Here is a 19,609-nt window from a genome sequence, read left to right as displayed (position 1 = left end):
AGGCTGTGCTGTAATTCAGCAAGATCTGGACAGGCTGGGCAGTTGGACAGAGAGGAACCTGAAGAGGTTCAACAAGGGTCCTACCTACCTGGGGAAGAATAACTGCAAACATCTTTACAGGTTAGGGGCTGATCTGCTGGAAAGGAGCTCTGTGGAGAAGGACCTGGGTGTCCTGGTGGACAACAGGTTGACCACGAGCCAGCAACGTACCTTTGCGGTCAAGAAGGCCAATGGTATTCTGGAGCACGTTAAAAAAGAGTGTAGACAGCAGGTCGAGGGAGATGATTCTCCCCCCTCTATTCTGCTGTGGTGAGGCCACATCTGGAGTACTGTGTCCAGTTCTGGGGCTCTCCAGTTCAAGACAAAAGACTACTGGAGAAAGTCCAGCAAAGCGCTACAAAGTTGATTAGGGGCCTGGAGCACCTCCCTTACAAGGAAATGCTGAGAGACCTGGGTGTTTTCAGTCTGTAAAAGATTGAGGAGGGATCTTATCAATGCCTATAAATATCTAAAGAAAGTGCGTGAAGTAGAGGGCCAGTCTCTTCTCAGTGATATCCAGCGACAGGAATAATGGGCACAAACTGGAACACAGGAAATTCCACATGAACATGAAAAAAAAAACAAACTTCTTTACTTCAAAGGTGATAGAGCACTGATTAGCTACCCAGACTGGTCATGGACTCTAAGAGATCTTCAAAACCCTCCTGGACACTTTCCTGTACAACCTACTGCAGGGAACCTGCTTTAGCAGGAGGTTGGACTAGATTAGCCACAGGTGATCCAGCCAAGCCTGCTCTGTGGCCACCCCCACCCCACATCCACCCCCTGCCCCACACCATCATGGCAGTGACTCTGCCCCGCCAAGCAGCCCAGTCCAGCCCCAGGTGTACACCCATCACTCAACAAAAATGAAACACTGGTGTGCAATCGGCACTGTCTGAGTGGAAATCATGACAAGGGGAAGGCACAGTACTGCGCTAACTCCTTCTCTCACGCCCACCACACACACATTCAGTTGAACTGAAACCTGGACTCTATTATAAAGGCTATTTTATGTGGTACCAAAGCTGACAGCAAAGTATCAAAACCATTAGCTGATGATGAGTTTATTAAGCAAAGCATGGAATGTATGTCAGGTATAATTTGTCCTGGGAAAAAAAAAAAAAAAAAAAAAGGATTTTTGTAAAATCAGTTTGTCTCATCAAACTATAGCCAAGCAAATTAAAAAAACTGGGAAATCTATCAAAAGAAATTTTGAGAGTAAAGCTGCTAATTTCAAATTTTATGCTTGCGTGACACATGGAAGTACTGATGCTACAAATATGGCTCAGCTTTCCATTTCTATTAGAGAATGACACTGAAGAAATGGCCTCTTTCGGGCCATTAAAAGATCTTATTTGTATGAAGCGGTAAAAATTACCTTAAAGCAGTTTTCTTTAACCTTTGTCAACAAACCTGCTATAGCTACTGATGGCTCCCCAGCTATGGATGTTAAAAAAGAGGGACTCAGAAAGTTAATAGAAGACTTTGTAATTGCCCCAGAACCTCACATTTGATGAAATATTGCTGCAACGTACATCAAGAAAATCTGTGCACAAAAGCTTTATAAATGGATAATGCCACGCAAATCGTAACAAAAGCTGTGAATTTCAAGAAGTCCAAGGGATTGAATCATTGCCAGTTCCAGGAGTTCCTTAAAAGCAGGGATGCTAATTATGGGGACATCTTTTACTTTTCTGAAGGAAGGTGGCTAAGTCAGCGTAAAATGCTAAAAATATTTTATGACTTGCGAAAAAACAAAGTATGTTTTTGTTGCTCTTTTTCAATGTTGTAATAAAAATATTTTAAAAAGAGGTTTTGTTACTTATATAAATTAACCATATTATATATTTTATATGCAGCACAAGACAATTTTTCTTCACTTAGTGCGGCTGGACACTCATGGACAAGATGACCTCTGTAGGTCCTTTCCAACCCCTATGTTTCTGTAATTCTGCAGTTTTGTGAAAAGGAGACTTGTCCATACAGAGAATCACTGCTCTGTTGGTACAAATAGCCAGAGCCTGCTGCCTGCTTCTGATGATCCAAACCCCTGTGGCACAGCTCATAGAGCACTCTGACCCCTCATGCCATGCTGCAGAAGTTGTTTGTTTGTTTAAGATAAAATCTCAGGTTAAGAACTCCTTCTAGCAAGAGTCCATAGAGTAGAGTACTCCAGAATGAGAAACCTCTAGCGTGAAGACTGCTCATGTGATCCTCAGGTGCAACTTCCTTGTTCCTACACCGCATGTCAGAGGTTACATGGCCACATTCCTAGGGGCAGCCCTCACTCAAACGGGTAAGTATTTAACCAAGATCTCATCTGCTTTGCATTCCCATTTAAGAAAAATCTTATGCTAAAAGGTAAGAGCTTGGCTATGAATCCTTGGCACAAATGTCCGTTTACCAATGCCATGCTGCATGCCAGTTCATCACTATTTGTACTACAGGAGTTTGCCGCTGATAGACCATGCCAAATCCAAATAATTTTGTCATTAAAAGAAAAACATTAAACTTTACAGTAGGAAGTGCTCTCCATGCTTCGTTAATGCTGTCAAACTATACTACACAGACAATTACAATTAATAAAAGTATTCTTAGGAAGCTTTGTGAGAGCTCTGGAGTTGTGGTTTCTCTGCTTCAAGTAGACTGGAACTAGGAAAACTGCAGGGGACAAAATCACTCCTGCTGGACTTTACTCCCTCACAAACGCAAAAAGGACTCCCAGGGCAAACTGTTCCACTGCAGACAGCAGTTTAAGAGGTAGTGATCTACCCCGGAACTGCCACTTCTCTTTCTGCCTCCATGTGGGCAACGCTGCTACTATCAGCACTTGAGCTTATAATCACAGAAAAGCACAATCCTCTCCTGCACAAGCTAGTTAAAGGTGTTTGAGGCATTATTCCAAAAGCAGTGAACAGACAAAGCTTGTGAGCTCCCAGAAGAACATCTGAAAAAAATACTTGTGCCATCCCCACTCACAGATAGAGATGCAAGCAAACCATCCTCTTATTCCCTGCATTTTGTACTTTCTGCTGTAGGTAATACCAGTGACTTCAAGCACTGCTTTTGGACAAGCCACCACCAATAATCCAGGTAAGACTCTTCTAGTACACTTCTATTTTGAAGGTAAAATAACTCAGAAATTAATGGGGGGGGGGGGGGGGGAGGGCTAGGAGGGAATATAAAATCACAAAGGACCAGGCTAACTGTAAATCTAACTATGGATAACTTCTACTAATGCTTTTAAGGTGCAATCAAATACTCCTAGGGCTGCTTTCTATCAAGCACAGTTACAGACAATTCCCATCACACTCCCTCCCACCCCTTCCTCTTTTCAGACATTTAAATGCATTCAGATTTATCCATGAGAAAGCTTCTCTTAAAAGCAAGTTCCATGTTTGAACCCAGCAAAGAGATTATCATATTAGATCATTATAGTTTCAGATAGACAAACTTGCAAAATCCAGCTGCAGACTGCTGGTGCCTCAAGTAGGGATTGTGCGTAGCACCACCATGGCAGAAGCACTGAGAACTTTACAAAGAGAGCAGCATGCATGCAGAGACCATAGGGATAACACTTCCATAACATTTACACAAACAGACATCTTTCAGCTGTCTCACAGTAATGAAGAAAACCTGAAAGCTAAATAATTACAATGGAAAGGAGCAACTCTGAGCCATCTTTTGTACTTCATAAGTTTCAGCTAAACCAAAAAGAAGTTAAGCCTCTTTGGAGGTCTGGTAATTTTGCTACCTTATTTGTATTACCATTACAACTTTGGTTTTATTTATTTATGAATCCAGAGGTGAGTTACTTAATCCCCCATAAAACTATATACATAGTTAAATCCTTTGAAGTTGATGGCCACACTAAGAGATAAATGAATTTACGGCATCCTATACAAACATCTCAGTTAAAAACACATCATTACATACTAGCAACTGACAGGCCTTTTGAAGATAATAACAGATCTGAAAATAAAATCAGAAAACTTGTCAATTCCGTTTTCCAAAAAACACCTTTAAAGTTCTGAAAGCAAGCTGCTGTTTAACATGTGTGCACTATTACAGAAAGTTCATGAAGAACACAAGGATTACAGTAATGAAAGGAATTTGCCCTCCTAAAGCAGAAATAAGTTTACATGGACTATGTTCTGGGGAATGTCAGGAACCGCCACTTGAAAGTCCATCACTTTGACACCTCATCTCATGTTAAATTACTGTCTCAAAATTTAGATCTGTTAAAACCTCCACAGCAAATCTAATCATACATTAAGGAAATGGACACTACTTGTAACAGTCTCAAAGGAAAAAGAAGAAAGACAAGAATTAACACCAGAAGTTACAGAAGAAAAGTGGTTTTGTTTGTTTAAGATGTACTTTGAAGATGTTATTTAGTGCATGCCACTTGTTGGCAGCTATTAGCAAAAATAAATTCTTGCTGTTAACAGAAGTGAATGAAGAGACAGACAACTTACAGTATTACTGCACTTCCTTGTGGACTTCAATCATTGTGCATTGTAATAAAAATGGCATCAGAAAGAAAACAAGAGAGTCAGTCTAGAACAACATATCACTATCTTATGGCTTCACCTACAAATGAAGTCACCACATGTTTAAATCACTTTCAAGTACCCTCCTGAAGAACTCAAAAATCTGCTACAGCCGTGGAGCTCCCCTTTTTGCATTCCCCTTTCCCATCAGTGAACTTTGTGACTCCTTGGACTTCGATTTCAAAGCTAGAGTTGCCTCCTGCCCATTTTTTTCTGATCAGCATTAAGAGAATTTACACAACATAAATGGATGAAAACCACTCACTTAGACATGTGATCTCTTTGCTCATAGTGCAGCAATATTTCCTTTGGCCTTGACTATGCTGTTCACACCTACTCAGAACACTGAAGCAGAATTGCATATTCTCCAAACCACTCCCTTTGCCCAGATGAACACCTCTTTATTTCCTTCTTGGCCTATACAAGACGACATGAGGGCCCACTGACTTCACAGTCTTTCAAAATACTGCCTCAAATCTATTACTTCACCACAATGCCCATACAGACTGTGGCATCGGTGGTATGACTGACTGGTGCCTGTTACATCACCCAGAAGTTAAGATTGCTCCTTCCTGCCTCTGGGACCACCAAACACAGCAGAATCCTTGCTCTGTGACTGGCCTTCTGGACTCTGTTATATATATCTCCATTACTGCACAGAAGGGATACTCCAAAAGAAAGTGTATATTTAGGAAAAATAAGCTGCAACTTCAGTTTTACGTGCCAAAGCAAACAAGATTAGTACTCCATAAAAAATAACTGAGTTATTTACTACTCTGGAGTTCTACCAAGTATTTGATACAACCAAGCTAAAGCCTAGGATTTTAGTATATTTTCATTACAACTTGTTTTTGAGTAACTGGGTCTCAGGACAGCACTGATTTTTGTAGAGGAAAGATGCAGTCTCTGATGCCTTTTCTCTACTAATGGAGTAACCCTCCTCAATCGCTTCATTACAGAACAGTGACCTTAACAAAAAGAAAGAAAAAAAAAAAGGAAGAAGAAACAAGTATTTTGATAACACGTTCCCCGTGCTTAGTGTTTCAAAGCAATTTAATGCCACGTCATGCCAGACAGTGTATTTTCAAAATGGAAACCTATCAGGAAGGAATTAAGAGACTTATGCTTCCCATATGAAGGGAAGACAGCTGACACAGAACTGGAGAGGGCACTATTACTACTTGACTCCTCCAGCTGGCAAAATGGCACTAACATTACAAAATGTTTGAGGTCAGCTGAAGCACTCTGTATATGAGGAAACATAAGTTGCCACAAAAGAATGAAAACAAAGAATCTTTTCCTAGGGGAAAATAAAATCTAGTGAGCCTGTAGAAGCCTATATGTGGCTGCTGGAAGGAGAAGAACAAAAGAAAGAAGGAAGAAATCACTAAGAATCTGGAATTTTTAATCCAGGAAAATCTCAGAACTCTTGCAATTCTCAGAAACCAAACGAGAATCACAGAGTTAATGAGGAAAAGGAGGAGGAGTCCAGTTAAAGCCGCTTCGAGGTGGAAGTAAGGGAAATACCACACCAAATGCAAGAGGAATTTGATTTGACCAAGAAATTCTACATTTTAATTTAGTCTTTGAACCATGACAGGACATACCGAGGGACATTTTTGATTCCTGTTTTTTTCTTCACCTGGAAATAAGAAACCAAGCCTTCCCTCTACTTGTCCTCCAGTGATTTTAGATTTTTAATTTTGTTTATTTAATTTTATATTTTTATTTATTTAATTTATTTAATATTTTAATTTATTTAACTAATCATAAAGTCAGTGAAGTTCAGTATTAGGATAAATGATTACAAAGCATCCACACAGAACACATGGATGACCTCAAGACAGGCATAAATATGCATACAGTAAGAAATGGAAGAAGACACAGAGTCACCTTTCTCTATCTCACCTGAAACTACCAGTTACTCATATCTTGGAGCATGCCAATTCAACTGTTTAAAGGAACTTTATGTAGACTTACTAGAAAGTCCATTTTGTAGTTGTCTATAGCAAAAAGTTCTAAAGACTTGGAATTATAGGAAAAATATTACACAACTACACATTTACACACACATAGCCATTCCTCACCACCAAAAAGATGGAAGAAATTAAGAGCAGTAGCAAAGAGGGGGAAAAATAAGGGTAAATTGAAGTCTATGTTGATAAAAATGATACTGGATGAAGTTATTGGAAATTAAGCACTTTGTATATTAATTCTAGAGCTTTGCACCTAGCTGAATGGATGTGACAACAGAAGGCTACTACAGTTTGCTTGTTTGTACAAACTCATGTAAATTTGCTACATGTCAATAAAACTCAGTCTGCATGGTCTGAAAAATACTTTTTTTTTTTTTTTGAAAAAGTCTCTTCCTTGAATGACGGAAGTCCTTGGCTGACAAAACATTACCATGAACAAGATTAGAGATAGCACATGCTTACCCCTGCAATACAGCAATGCAGCAGTCATACATCAACAGGAGCTCTGGCCAGCAGAATCTTGTCAATTTTGACACAACCTCATAAAGATGATTCTGGTACCACCATACTCAAAGTAAATGTAAAAAGCACTCAAAAAAAACCCCAAAACACCACAACGAAACTGAAAGTATAAAAAAAAAATACAGTGTTATCATTAAAAATAAGTCAGAAACACCACCTGAAGAGGAATGGAAACCCTAAAATGAGCTCAACACCTCTTCCCAAGCAGCTGGCAGTGATGACATAAGAAATCAACAAGAGGTGAAAATGAGATCTCCATGTGACAACTTTGAAAACACTGGTACCATTTAAATTACTAATATGAGGAAAAGAAGTAAAAAAAAAAAATCAGACAGGTAGAAAATAAATAAGCATTACTAGCCAGCCATTCTTAAAGCAGAAAAGAGTTTCTTTTCGTTTTAGCAAACAAGTATGATATCAAAGAAATGCTTTCAAGTTTTTGGTAGAACGAGATCAGGCTTTCATGCCAATTTCCTTCTGAAGACCAGGTAATGATCAGAGATGAAAAGGCTATTCAATTAGATGCACCAAAAGCTACTGAATGCGCAAAATTTATCTGCCAGCTTCAGACAGCTACAACCACTAAAGCTATGTACTCAGCATTCCATGAAGACCATGCATCTAGATCTTCTAGATTTGTTATACAATGACATAGCTATGGAAGATGTATCTGTAAGACCACTTCCCTTCAGTAGCTAATTCATTGCTTTTCTCATTATATAAAAAAATCAAGAAATCACTGAAAGCTTTATAAAACATAAGCTGTTCTGGACAGAGTGTGCATGTATCTATATATATCTGTGTGCATGTGTATATAGACACAGAGTTTGTACATGTATACATATACATGTATATACATGTATATACACTTGTGAGTTTTAATATAAAACAAACATACAGACATATACATACATGTGTCTGCCACTTTTAAAGAAAGAGCATCCTCCTAGAATTCACTTCCAAATTGTCCAGTTTACAAACAACAAGAGATTGCGCTGGAGCACAGAGCTCTGGCAGCCAAGCCAAGCCCCCATCTGCATGCAGTTTCAAATGAACAGCTGTTATTAGGATTTTAGCTCGAACCAATGGTTCCAGTCTTAGTTGTAAAAGAGAAATCCATGTCACAAATAAACGTGTTGCTGCTCCAGCAGAAAAAGAAGCTTGGGAAGGAATTTCTTTGAATTTCCACATTTCTCTTCACATTGCCATGGGATGCAATGGGCATAACTGCACTGCAGTATTTTGCTTCTAAGACTTCTCAATGCATTCAAAAGGCAGATAATTTTAAGTCTGCCTTAGGCGTGAAGGACCATCTAGAGGCTATGATTGCACAGCAGATTTGTGGGTTGCTTCAAGCAAAACCTGAACAGATTAGCTAATAAAGCAAAACAGGCTTCTCACAAGCTCATCCTCTGACCCGGCCCCTCAAGAGAAGTATGAACAGCCACAAGAATTATGCTAGCAACAGACTCAGTGGCAGAGGGCTTATGACAAGCAGCTTGACTTGGTAACCTTTTCTACCTGCACAGCTGGATAAAGATACTTTGACAAGAGTATTTCCACTCATACTACTGTTTCTCCACTTTGTTCATTCAGATAAAGAACCTTGGGACACCTACTGCTTGTGCTTGCACAGCTTTCGCACCAATGGGAGCACGTAACAGAACCCAAAAATGTTATAAGACAAACCTAAGGAACCTGAGGAAGCTTGTACATTTGTACCCACGGCGTGGTTAGAGAACATCAGCTTCTTGAACTGAACATACTTTAGAAGCATACAAAGTTTGCCAACTTTTTTTTTTGTTTTAATAAAAGCTTGTTTTCCACCTAGAATTACTGTCCATATACACATCTAATTAAACATAAAATCCAACATTAGTTCACTAGCAGCACAAAGAAAAGTTGTTTCACAACAGAAGCGTGAAGACAGAATTTTCTCCACTCCTTCCCACCCTCTCGGTCACAATGAAAGACTTTCTTCTCAAGTGTGCACTATTCGAAGACTAGGTCTCTGAACCTTACACATTTCCAACAAGAAAATGTGACCTATGATACAACATTTTGAAATCAACTCATTCTTAAGTATTTACAAATGCCTACAGAGAAAGTAACAATACACAAACCCATGCAATATTACTCCCCAGCAGCTACCACATATTTATTCCAAACCACCATTTATAGTTTTGAATACATATGTTCAGTTACATGACTTATAAATCTAAAATACAGAGTCAGGAAGGCAAAACACACAACTCATGATCGTTTAAATCTTTAGAAGATATTCTCTAGACACACAAATATTACTGACTATTATGACCTTGCTGGAAGACACACTTTTCCCTATAATTCCTAAAACTTGTCATTAGTCTTCTATCAAATGGTTCTTTCTCATATACGAAGAAAATAACTCTTCCATTTTGTGCTAGAACAACCTCAGTACTACTAGCCAAAGTGGAACGATCTTATCCTCCAGTCATATTAGAAGTGCTCTTCCTGTGACTTGAAAGGCTCATCATCATGTACAATGCAGAATTCGTATTTTTCTTCATAACTATTTTCGTCTCTGTTGCCTCCATTTTCTTCCTCTTTTCCTTTATTAGCCCCTATGGTGCATTTTTTCAATATATGATCAATATCTCTTCATTATTCCCTATTCCATATGCATGCCTCCCTTCTCTAGTATTTCCAGTGACAAAAACGCTGACACCACAGAGATTTCACAACTCAATGTACTGCTTGAAACTTCAGCTCCAGAAAGTGATAAACCTGAATATTTTTCCTCTAATGCAATTTAACAGCATTTTGAGTAAAAGCAGAAGGACCACAGCTCTTTCTACATACATCAGAAGATGTTACTGCAATTTGAGTTAAAAATTTAAACATAAATCAGGCTATTTTACCACTTGCAGTGAAGCTGAGAGAGGTGGTTAAATGGTGGTGGTTTAATTACATTACCTTAACATTACAAAGTAGATGATCCATGCAACAAGTGTCCCACTCCACTCCTTCAAAAAAAGTAATGCTATTTTCTACCAGTAGGTACACTTCTCCAGCTCTGCTTCAATGTGTAACAACTGACATCTGAAAAAGAGAGAGACCTTTCAAGGAGGAAGTTACACTTGCATGTTTAGACAATATAAACAGAAAAAAAAAAAAAAGGTAAAAAAGTGATAACTAAGAAAATAACTAATAAATAAGAAAAATGTTTGGCTGCACTGAAAAGCAATACCATCACCTGGAACAAATATTAAGCACTCAGTAAAAACATTTTAATTTTGTGGATACAAGCAAGATTGTTGTAAGCATGCTTTATAATTTGGTTAAGTAAAGATATGCAAAAATGTGTGACAACAAGGTATCTACTCCAGTGTTGGACAAGTTTCCAACCAAGGAAAGCATAATATCTATTTATCTATTTATTTAATGTTATTGGATTTCTTCCTTTCCTTAGTGCCTCTAACATCTGCCACAGGCATGAAGTTTTTTGTTCTGTATGACCACATATCAGTACAGAGGTTTAACGATTTGTTCAGCTCACACACACCCCCAAAAAATAAGAATTATTTCCTCTACCCCCCAAGTTAATCCATTACAAACTCTTGGCTTTGAAATATTCAGACTTAAATTATCAGAAATCTTGATTTTTTTTGCATTAATTGTCAAGCCACGGAAGACATTTTTCTGCTAAAGCAGATAGCCTCTTTAAGGAAAAGGAGAAAAAAAAGAAAAAACATAATTGCAGGACGCAACAGCACTTAAAAATTCCAAAAACAAACACTGCACCTCTCTAAACTATCATTTGCTAACAGCATCACTATACTCGGCTCGTTCCATGCACCTGCCACTAAGCAGCACATAAGAACAGATAGTCCAGAAGCTTCCTGAAAGTACAACAACCAAACCTTTAACCCAAGCAGGCTCTCCCCTCACCTCCTACTCACCTCTCTGACTGCATTACATCTTCATTGTTGACTGAAACAGTTGACAAAGTCGGTGACTGAAAAGAATGTTCTGCCTATTTTAATGCAAAATCTTGAAAATCTACACCACAGCTCAAATAGAGAGATCAGACAATCACTGGTGGAACCCTCTCAAAATACCATAACTAAAAGAAATATTTAGTTCTCAACAGCAGATGAGTTCCCGCTTAGCTATGCAGACATTTCATAGCAGCTCTGCCATACTGGCCTATGTCTGGCGGTATGAATAAAAATAGCTAATGTGCTTGCTTGTTACGTCATTAAATAAAGAGCACAAAGGAATTGCCAGTACTGTTTTTGTCCATTAAAGGCAATGGTCATCAATAGCTTGCATTTGTAGAAGACTGTCAGAGGAACAGAATGTCTAAGCTTCCTCAGCATTTTTCTATAGGTTTAACCATACATTAGGCAGAGGGGGGAAATGATACTGCATATTTCCTTGTTGCAGCATAGCTCACACCTGCAGATGAGCTGGTAAGTCACACCAGTCTCAGCCAGGGAAAAAGATTCCAGTCCTACATATTTGCGGGGCAGAAGGATGTGCTCTTGTCAAGGGAAGAGTATCTTGGCAAAATATGCAATAGTGCAGGTTGTTACACTTTTTTTCCTGTCCTGATTCTTATCTCAGAGACTTGCATGCTATTTGTATTATTATTCTTTCTCATACATTTTATGCTTGAAGAAGTTAACTTTCTTTCAGCAATATTCTAAGAAACAAGCAACAAAAAGACTACTCATATAATCATGTCTGGGCTCGATGAAGAGATTTTTTCTGACATCTTCAAGTATGCCCACCTGGAAATCACAGCAAACATGCTAAATAAGCTATAGTGAGGAAACAGGCAGTGTCAACTGGATGGCATCCAAGCACAGATCACCTAATAAGCAAAACAGAGGACTGGTAGGCTGACAGCATGCTCTCAATATCTCATCCACGAAAAGGGGCAGTATCTTCTTCAGTGACGCTGCAGAAGGGTTGAGCAGGGGAGCTCACTCCAATGACAAGAAGAGATGAGAAAATATAAATATATACATATACACATATTCAGAGGAAAAGTTACATGCAAGGGAAGAAAAAAAAAGGCAAGGGTGAGAAACCAACAAAGTGGCAAGGGATGCCCTGCGTAGAACACAGAACACATCAGCCCTCATCAAAACTACCTGCTTGCCTTCAGCTAATGTGTCTTTCTGAAACATGAGACCATGAACCTAGAAACCAATTATTGTTGATTATATCTCTCCAGTAAGACCTCAGAGAACTCACCACATAGAGCTTGCAAGGTTCTAAGAAACTGAAATGGTGCAGGATTAGTTTAGTAAAAATGGAAGAAGGTACTTGGTCCCACTACTGTAAGAAGAGACTTGCTATCAGTGAAGAACTCTGAATACACTACAGAAAGAGACACTTTCACAGCCTGTCCTTAATTTGGAGCATGCCCTGCTTGTATCCAGGGGTCTGGGAGAGGAGTCCTACTGAAAGTGGTGACATCATTTGTCCTCTAACCAGGATTCAATCTAACAGACTTGTCTGAACCTAGCAATATGTTAGTCTGATGTACTGGGATGAACACTGTACTTTTTTGTTGGAATATTTTAATTAATTGCTCAAAAACTAGCACAGCTTTATAAATCTTTGTTAAGACCAAGATGAAGTTCATGTTCTGCTTGCTCTTATTTCAGAAAGGCACTTCTAAGAACGATGGGGTTGCAAGAGAGACTTATCAGAGTGTTTCTTGCCATTCCAGATCTCTTCTCTCCCAGCCTTCTGGAGTTTAGATTCTAGAAAGCAAGAGAAAACACTCTGCCCAAGCAACATTTTTGAAGAAAGAAGGTATGAAATCCCAACACTTAAACGCACATTCTTACCTGTAACCAAATACTTGTAGGAACCATAAGGATGATAGGTGCTATACTTACGCCAGAAGCTGTATACTGCCTACGCATGGTTCATACTGTGACAAATAAGGAGCAGAGATAACCAACTTCCTCCCAGCAAAGGACCTTGTTTCAGCAGTTCCTTTGGTATATTGATGCAGCACAATGTTACAGCTTCATGCCGTGCAAGAACAGACCAGCCACAATGCAAGATCTTGGGCAAGTTTGTCTCAGACCAGGTTCTTTCACATTCCTGCAGCCTGTCACTGAGGAACCACTCTCTCCCCTCTCCCCTAGCCTGCCCAATGATTCAATTTTTCGTTGTTGTTGTTGTTTTTTTGGGTTTTTTTTGTCTGCAGAAGCATTTCATAGGGACACAAAATGGAAAGATGCCAGTCTTCTCAGAGCCAACTCTGAGTAGGTCAGCCTTGGCTCAGCAGCAGACCACATAGAGCAGCGAAATGTAGTATGAGGCCTTGAATTCGTGCCTGTGTTCCCTCCTGCCCTCCATACACACACCCAGGATGCAGATTTTCTTTGATCACTGAGCAATTGTAATTTACAGGTGATGAACACCATCTCTACTGAAGATTATGACAGCTGCCAATGGGCCCCGTACATTAGTAAACCAAGAAGTGCACTATTAGAACTACACAAACCTAGAAGTTAAGATGCCAAACTTTGCCATTAATGGGTGTTTTTGGCTTCTTTCAGGTGTTATGGGGAGCTACAGAGCAACTATAATGGAGATTTCTCATTTGGAGCTACCAAGTGAGTACCAATCTAAATATGTGATAAGGCCAAGGAGAGAAGCAGTAACATGAACATTCCTGTTCCACTGGCATCCTTTGACCAGCAGCAACTCTGTAGGAGTTCAGGCATCTCCACTTATAGCATTGCCTCCTCAGCCTCCAGAGACAGGTCTATCTCACGTAGCTTTCACATCGGGGCAGTAATGCCATTATACTAGTGATACAAGAGAAAAAAAAAAATACACCCGTATCTGAGGATAGGGTCCCTTAGGTAACCTCTAGGAAGTAGTCTGAAATTGCAGTACTCACTTCTCCCTCACATGAAGGACTTCTGGTCTCCTGTAACATTGGCCTTTAGCCCAGCCCTGATACACATCGCCAGACCACCTATCACCCACGCCTTTTGACTCATTCAGAAAGCAGAGACCACACGAGCAGGCAACCCACTGTCCTAAGAGTGATGCATTACCCTTGCTTTACAAAGAGAGACACCAAGTAAATCACAAAAATGTTATCGACACTGGTATTTAAAACACTGATATGTAGTTACTGGTATTTAAAATATTTTACAAAAACTCTCCACATCACTACACTAAGCCTGGAAGCAATCCGTAAGGAATCATAGGGAGAGAATGTATCACTTGATGCATCAGAGATATATCTCTATTACCTAGAAAACCAGCTTCTTGATAACTCTTCTTAGACATAGGTATACTGTTATAGAGCCACGAACAAAATTCTACAAGACTGCATGAAATTTATTGCTAAACTGATAAAATAACTAGAAAACTAGAAACCCCATGTTATTCCAGGAAGTTAAACAAAAAAATAAAAAGAACAAATAAGGAGAGGATTTGCCAGTCCACCCACCACATGGCCTTTGACAATACCTACTCTGTACAATCTGGCTATTAAAGATAGTCAGCATGTCAAGAACGACCATGATGCTTTCCTGACTATTCTTACATGAAAGAAGTAAACTAGCCCTAGAAAATTCAACAGGCATTCTAACAAATAAAAGCTGTCATCCTGACTTGGTTTCCTTGAGAAGAAAGTGCTTTGACAGTACTTACTGCATTTCTTGGAAAAATTGTCATTTTGCAAACACTTTAACTATTCCTGAATAGGTCCAGGGAGAAAGGAGATGAACTTGAAAAATCTTATGTGACTGAGCAAGGCACTAGCCCTGCAAAATGTTCTTGCTGCACAACACATGAGAATGGAGCTCACCTGAAGATCAATGCAAGCAGCAAAAACCAGTGACTCATTTGCCAGTTCACTGTTTCTCAAGAGGACTAGCACAGAGCCTGCGTTTGCCCTCCAATGGCTCCATCAGGCCTACCTTCAGGTTGCTCTGAAATTAATGCCTATTTATTTCTATGGCAACTACAACAAAGAGCACACTAACACTGTTTGATAGAGCAAATTCTCAGCTACAAAACACCATTTTTCAACATAGTCTCCACTATTAGCTATGCATTTTCACCAGTGATGAACAAGAGCCTGCATGCCACATTCATAAAACTCTACACCAGCAGAGATGACCCACTGTCACTGTGCCACTGTTAAAACACAGCACCCACTGGCTCACTGACATCCACTGTTTGGTTTCCATAAACAGTCAGCAAGCGCCAATGAATGTCAGTGGGTGCCATTTTTTCCACATGGTTTAATTCAATGACCCACCTTGGCTTCGCATGTGTTTCCATCTCTGACACCATTTTGTCAGACTGCCCCTTTGCTGCCATTTGTCACATGACAACAAAACACAGCAGAACATTAGTGGGAAAGTTCAGCCTCTGCTGCCACACCACCATCATCTGCCACCAACATCACGTGACAACATAATAAAATAGGAGGCATTACTTCTGCAGCACCTCTCATACTGTTCTTGAAGACAGCAGAGCAGCATACCAGTTTCCACTATGAAGTCTCCAGCAATTCTCTACAGCACTGTTCCCCCACATTGGCAGCTTCTGGCCATGAAGAGGCAGGCATAGACCCACCTGGCCAAAAAAGGAGCAGGGCACATGGAGATGTACCCACAATTCCAGCCATAGCTGGTGACTATCATGAACCTGAGAGTATCTTGAGACTGCTGGCTAGGCAGATGGAGCTTCTACAGAAATCTATTTAACACATTCCTGAACAGCCAAAACCCTTCCTATGATCAACTGAAGCTATTCCAGCTAAAAGAAACATCCCTGCTAGGCTAGCTGACTTCACTGAAAGAGCATACATTTTACAGAAACAAAAATAACCTGAGCTCATTTTCTCCTACAGAGGTTGTTCTAGTGTGACTAAAACTTATTCTGTTCCATTCTATTTGCTTCGGTAATAGGCAGCTAACAAAACAAGACCAACAGGAGCAGGAATGAATTTAAATACCTATACGCAACATAGGATGAGATTTTTAACACTTGGTAGGACTTTCTGGACCTTCGCACATATATTAAACCATACAGCATTCTGCAACTTCCACCTCTAATTAGCACAAGAACCAACACCTTCGCTGCTCCTTTTCCTTATTTATTCATTTAAAATGGGACATGGAAATTGTGTATTAAGATATACTGAAGCACTACTGTGTTAAACAAATATAATGACCAGAATTCGTAACATCTCAAACATTTTTTTAGATTAATTCCTAACAATATTAAGAAGCATACTCAGTAACTACATAATTTACTTTTGAATATCACTATTCTTTATATCTTTATTGATTTAAAACTGAAGCTAAAAATACCTATACAACCATCCTGTTCCGTATTTCCTCCACATTCAAATAGAAACCTCCAGCCAACCAACATCACCAACTGTGATGAATGCTTCAATTTCCAATGGGCAGCACGATGATCATCATAAATGGAAATTAAGACTTACTATTTTTCCACCTTCCCTCAAAACACAAGAGCCTAAATGAACTCTGGTTTGGTCAGTTGTGACTTCGTAAGTTCTGCATCTACCAAATCACATGCTGCCAGGAATAGCATAAAACTTAAAACAACAAATACAAAATCATTCTGGTGTTTGAGATTCTTTCTTAAGGTTACAGAAAGACCTCCCCATCCTCATTTCCTTCCCTCTCCCCCCCGCCCAAGCACATTCTTAGGAAGAATAGTTCAAACTACATTTAATTTAAAAAGTGCAGACAGATCTATTTATTCTGCTGGGTATACACAGAATGTTTGAACAAAAAAAGTCATAGGTCAGACAGTACAGCTTACTATGACTACACCCCTTGCTTGAAGGAAAACCAAAAGATCGATTTCTATATCAACCAACTGTAACAACAGTAAACTAAATCTTGCTTGGTTTTGCTTTCCCAAAAACACCTTTCCACTTAACATCTAACACAAAATGTATATGGACGCTGAAAAATCCTACCGCCAGTCAGGATTTACCACAGTCATGTCCGATACACCTTGTTCTGCACGCGCTGATGTGCACCGAGCTCATGTTCCCTCCCTACGACTTCGACAAAAGTAAAATAAGAACCGAGGACGGTTCTTATTTTAGGGACTGTGCCCTAGTGCCGAGCACAGAGCTGCTGGTTTATGCGATCGCATTATCAGGTTAACAATTTGCCTCACTCTCCGATTCCACAGCAGCCCTCCATTTTGTCAACTGACTCAATTTAAATGTTCCCAAGTCCAGTCCAGAACTTCCAATTTCTCAGGGAGTCCCGCGGGGCTGTAAAAGCATCCTCGACCGCTCTGACCGGCGAAACCCGTTCTCGGAGCCAGCACTGCTTGCTGAGCTCCGAAACGCGGCCGCGGACACACAGGCTCCTCGCCGCGTTCCCTGGACGCCCTCCGCAAGGCCCTGCGGAAGGCAGCAGTCTCTCACGCACCCCTACGCGGCCCTCCCCGCTCCAAGGCCGCCGCCCTCCCCCGGCCCCGCGGCAGGCAGGTGGCCGGTCCCCTCTCGGAGGTGAGCAGGATGGTGCGCTGCGAAGGCCGGCAGAAGCTGCCACCCCCCCACTCCCTCTCAGCCCCTCTCCTTACCGGGAGGAGGCGGTCGAAGCTGCCGATGCGGGGCAGCGACCTACCAGCTGCTGACTCTCCTACGGAGGTGAGGGGCCGGTGAGGAAAGGCATAGCAGAGGAGGACCGGCGGCGGCAGCCGTCCCTCACCTCCCTTCTCCTCCTCCTCTTTCTCCTCTTCCCCGCCCAGCCCTAGCCCCAGCTCCGGCCGGGTCCCGGCGGCGGCCTCTGCCGGCACTTACTGTGGCACCTCCCCCCCCACGTCTGTCTGTCTGTAGGGGTGAGAGCTGGTACCGGCCGGTGAGTGCTCTGCCTCTAGAAAACAACTTTCTGTCTCCTTCTAGACGCTGGGGAAGCGCCTCTTCCATACAAAATTCATCCTTCTTCCATGCAAAAAGTAATAGAAATTAAATATATAAATAGAAGCAAACGGTCTTGTTAGGAGGGGGAAGCATGAAGGTGGGAGGGGAGAAAAAGGAAATACTGGGAGCCTCTCCCCCCCCCCCCCTTCTTCCTCCCTCCCTAGATGGCTTGAGAGAATTAAAAAGGGACGGTGGGGGGAGGAATTTTGGAGGTTTTTGGTTATTTATTTTTTTTCAAAGCCTTCACTTCCCAAAAGGAACCAAACAATTACTAATAACTGGGTAGAGCAAACAAGCAGGAGGAGAATGAGGAAGGGAAAGACTGTGAGTTTTGCTGGTAATTAAACTTCAAGCTGCTGGGATGAGGTCATTGGTGTAAAAATAAACCGATGGCGTCACTTGAAACCAATCCCAGTGAATGAACTCAGCCGAGGGGGGAAGGACAGGGAGGAAGACGAAGAGGGGGAGCGGAGCTTCGGGAAGAACCCGAACAGCGGCGACCCCGCACAACCACCTTCGCTCCGCAGGCGCACCCGGACTGGACAGGCCTAGTCAGGAACGAGAAGACCACGGCGGCGCATGACCTCGACCTCCCCCTCGAGCTGCCTTAGCCGGCCCCTGGGAGGAGCCGGGGCCGCCGAGCGATTCAAACGCGCTTCCGCGCCCGCCTCGCTGCGTTGGAATGGAAGTGTCTTATCCGCGCCATACGGTTCCAGCCCTTTCTGTAGACAGTCGTGTGCTCTGGGGGCTGGGCACCAGCGTTCTCCGCTCCGTCGCCGAGACAAGGAAGGAAGGGATGGATTTGTGCCCCAGCGCCCCTGGCCATGTGCCAGACCCGAGGGGTCCTATGGCCTGTCTCGGCCCGAGCCTGCAGATGGATGCCAGCCGAGACTCCCCTCAGAGAGCTCTGCCCACGGTCAAGTGGCCTGTGCCATCGTGGCTCTGGTGCTGCATAAAGCACCATCCCTCTGGCTGAAGGGTCTTTGGTGCCATCTTGCTCCTTGGCCAGAGGTGCTTCAGGTGACTGTTTTTGTCTCCCCAAAAGTAAATCTGTGTGTGATACAGCATAGTTAAGGAGTTAGGACTTGAGGTCCTTCTGTCCTAGGTAGCTTGCTGTGTGCTGTTGGCTCCATGACAAGCTAAGGGCCTTCACCCTTTAAGTGTCCTTCAAGATTAAAAAAACACCACTGAAACCAGTAACATGAGGAAAGTGAACATTAAGTCTAAACTAAGATACACAGAAACTATTACTTTGTTTAATGAGTTTACATTCTGTCTGGTACCAGTTTTAGCTAACAAGCTATTCTTGCACCCTTCAGGGGTCTGATGAATGGTCTCTGTCCTACCCGAGTGTTCTGCAGACCTCCCACATCCTGAGATACTTCCCCTTTCATCACAATCATCTGTCAGTTCTGCTGGGTATGTGAGACACCTTGCACATTGGAATTCAAGCTCTGGTTAGTCTTTGTTGCCAGCTTTTGCATCCCTGTGCCATAAACCCTTAGAAGATATGAGGAGAAAGAAGATTAAGTCACAGATTCTTAAACTCCAGTGGCTGTCTC

At 41.4% G+C, this 19,609-nt stretch overlaps 1 protein-coding gene and 1 long non-coding RNA gene across 8 annotated transcripts in view; one reads left to right on the top strand and one right to left on the bottom strand.

Annotated features, from left to right (window-relative positions):
• Positions 1-18,141, bottom strand: part of DUSP16 (dual specificity phosphatase 16) — a 63,290-nt gene extending 45,149 nt beyond the window's left edge. For 2 of the 7 annotated variants that reach the window (XM_021382323.1, XM_021382322.1), the window contains exons 1-2: positions 17,708-17,888; positions 10,049-10,174 (exon numbers count right to left, since the gene is read on the bottom strand). The gene's annotated coding sequence lies outside the window, so the exon portion shown is untranslated. Of the gene's footprint in view, positions 1-10,048; positions 10,175-17,087; positions 17,669-17,707; positions 17,889-17,927 lie in introns of those variants that run through there. The other 5 variants (XM_021382327.1, XM_021382325.1, XM_021382326.1 and 2 more) reach the window with 5 other exon arrangements.
• On the top strand, positions 1,240-10,039 carry LOC110390818. The gene is made up of 3 exons (XR_002433897.1): positions 1,240-2,338; positions 3,081-3,135; positions 8,690-10,039. It is a non-coding gene; the product is annotated as an uncharacterized LOC110390818 (long non-coding RNA).
• Positions 18,142-19,609: the final 1,468 nt, after the last annotated feature.

The sequence above is a fragment of the Numida meleagris genome, unplaced genomic scaffold (genome assembly GCF_002078875.1).
Source record: "Numida meleagris isolate 19003 breed g44 Domestic line unplaced genomic scaffold, NumMel1.0 unplaced_Scaffold208, whole genome shotgun sequence".
Classification (NCBI taxonomy): domain Eukaryota; kingdom Metazoa; phylum Chordata; class Aves; order Galliformes; family Numididae; genus Numida; species Numida meleagris.
Note: the sequence above shows the minus strand (reverse complement) of the source record. Positions and strands in the feature narration are given on the sequence as shown.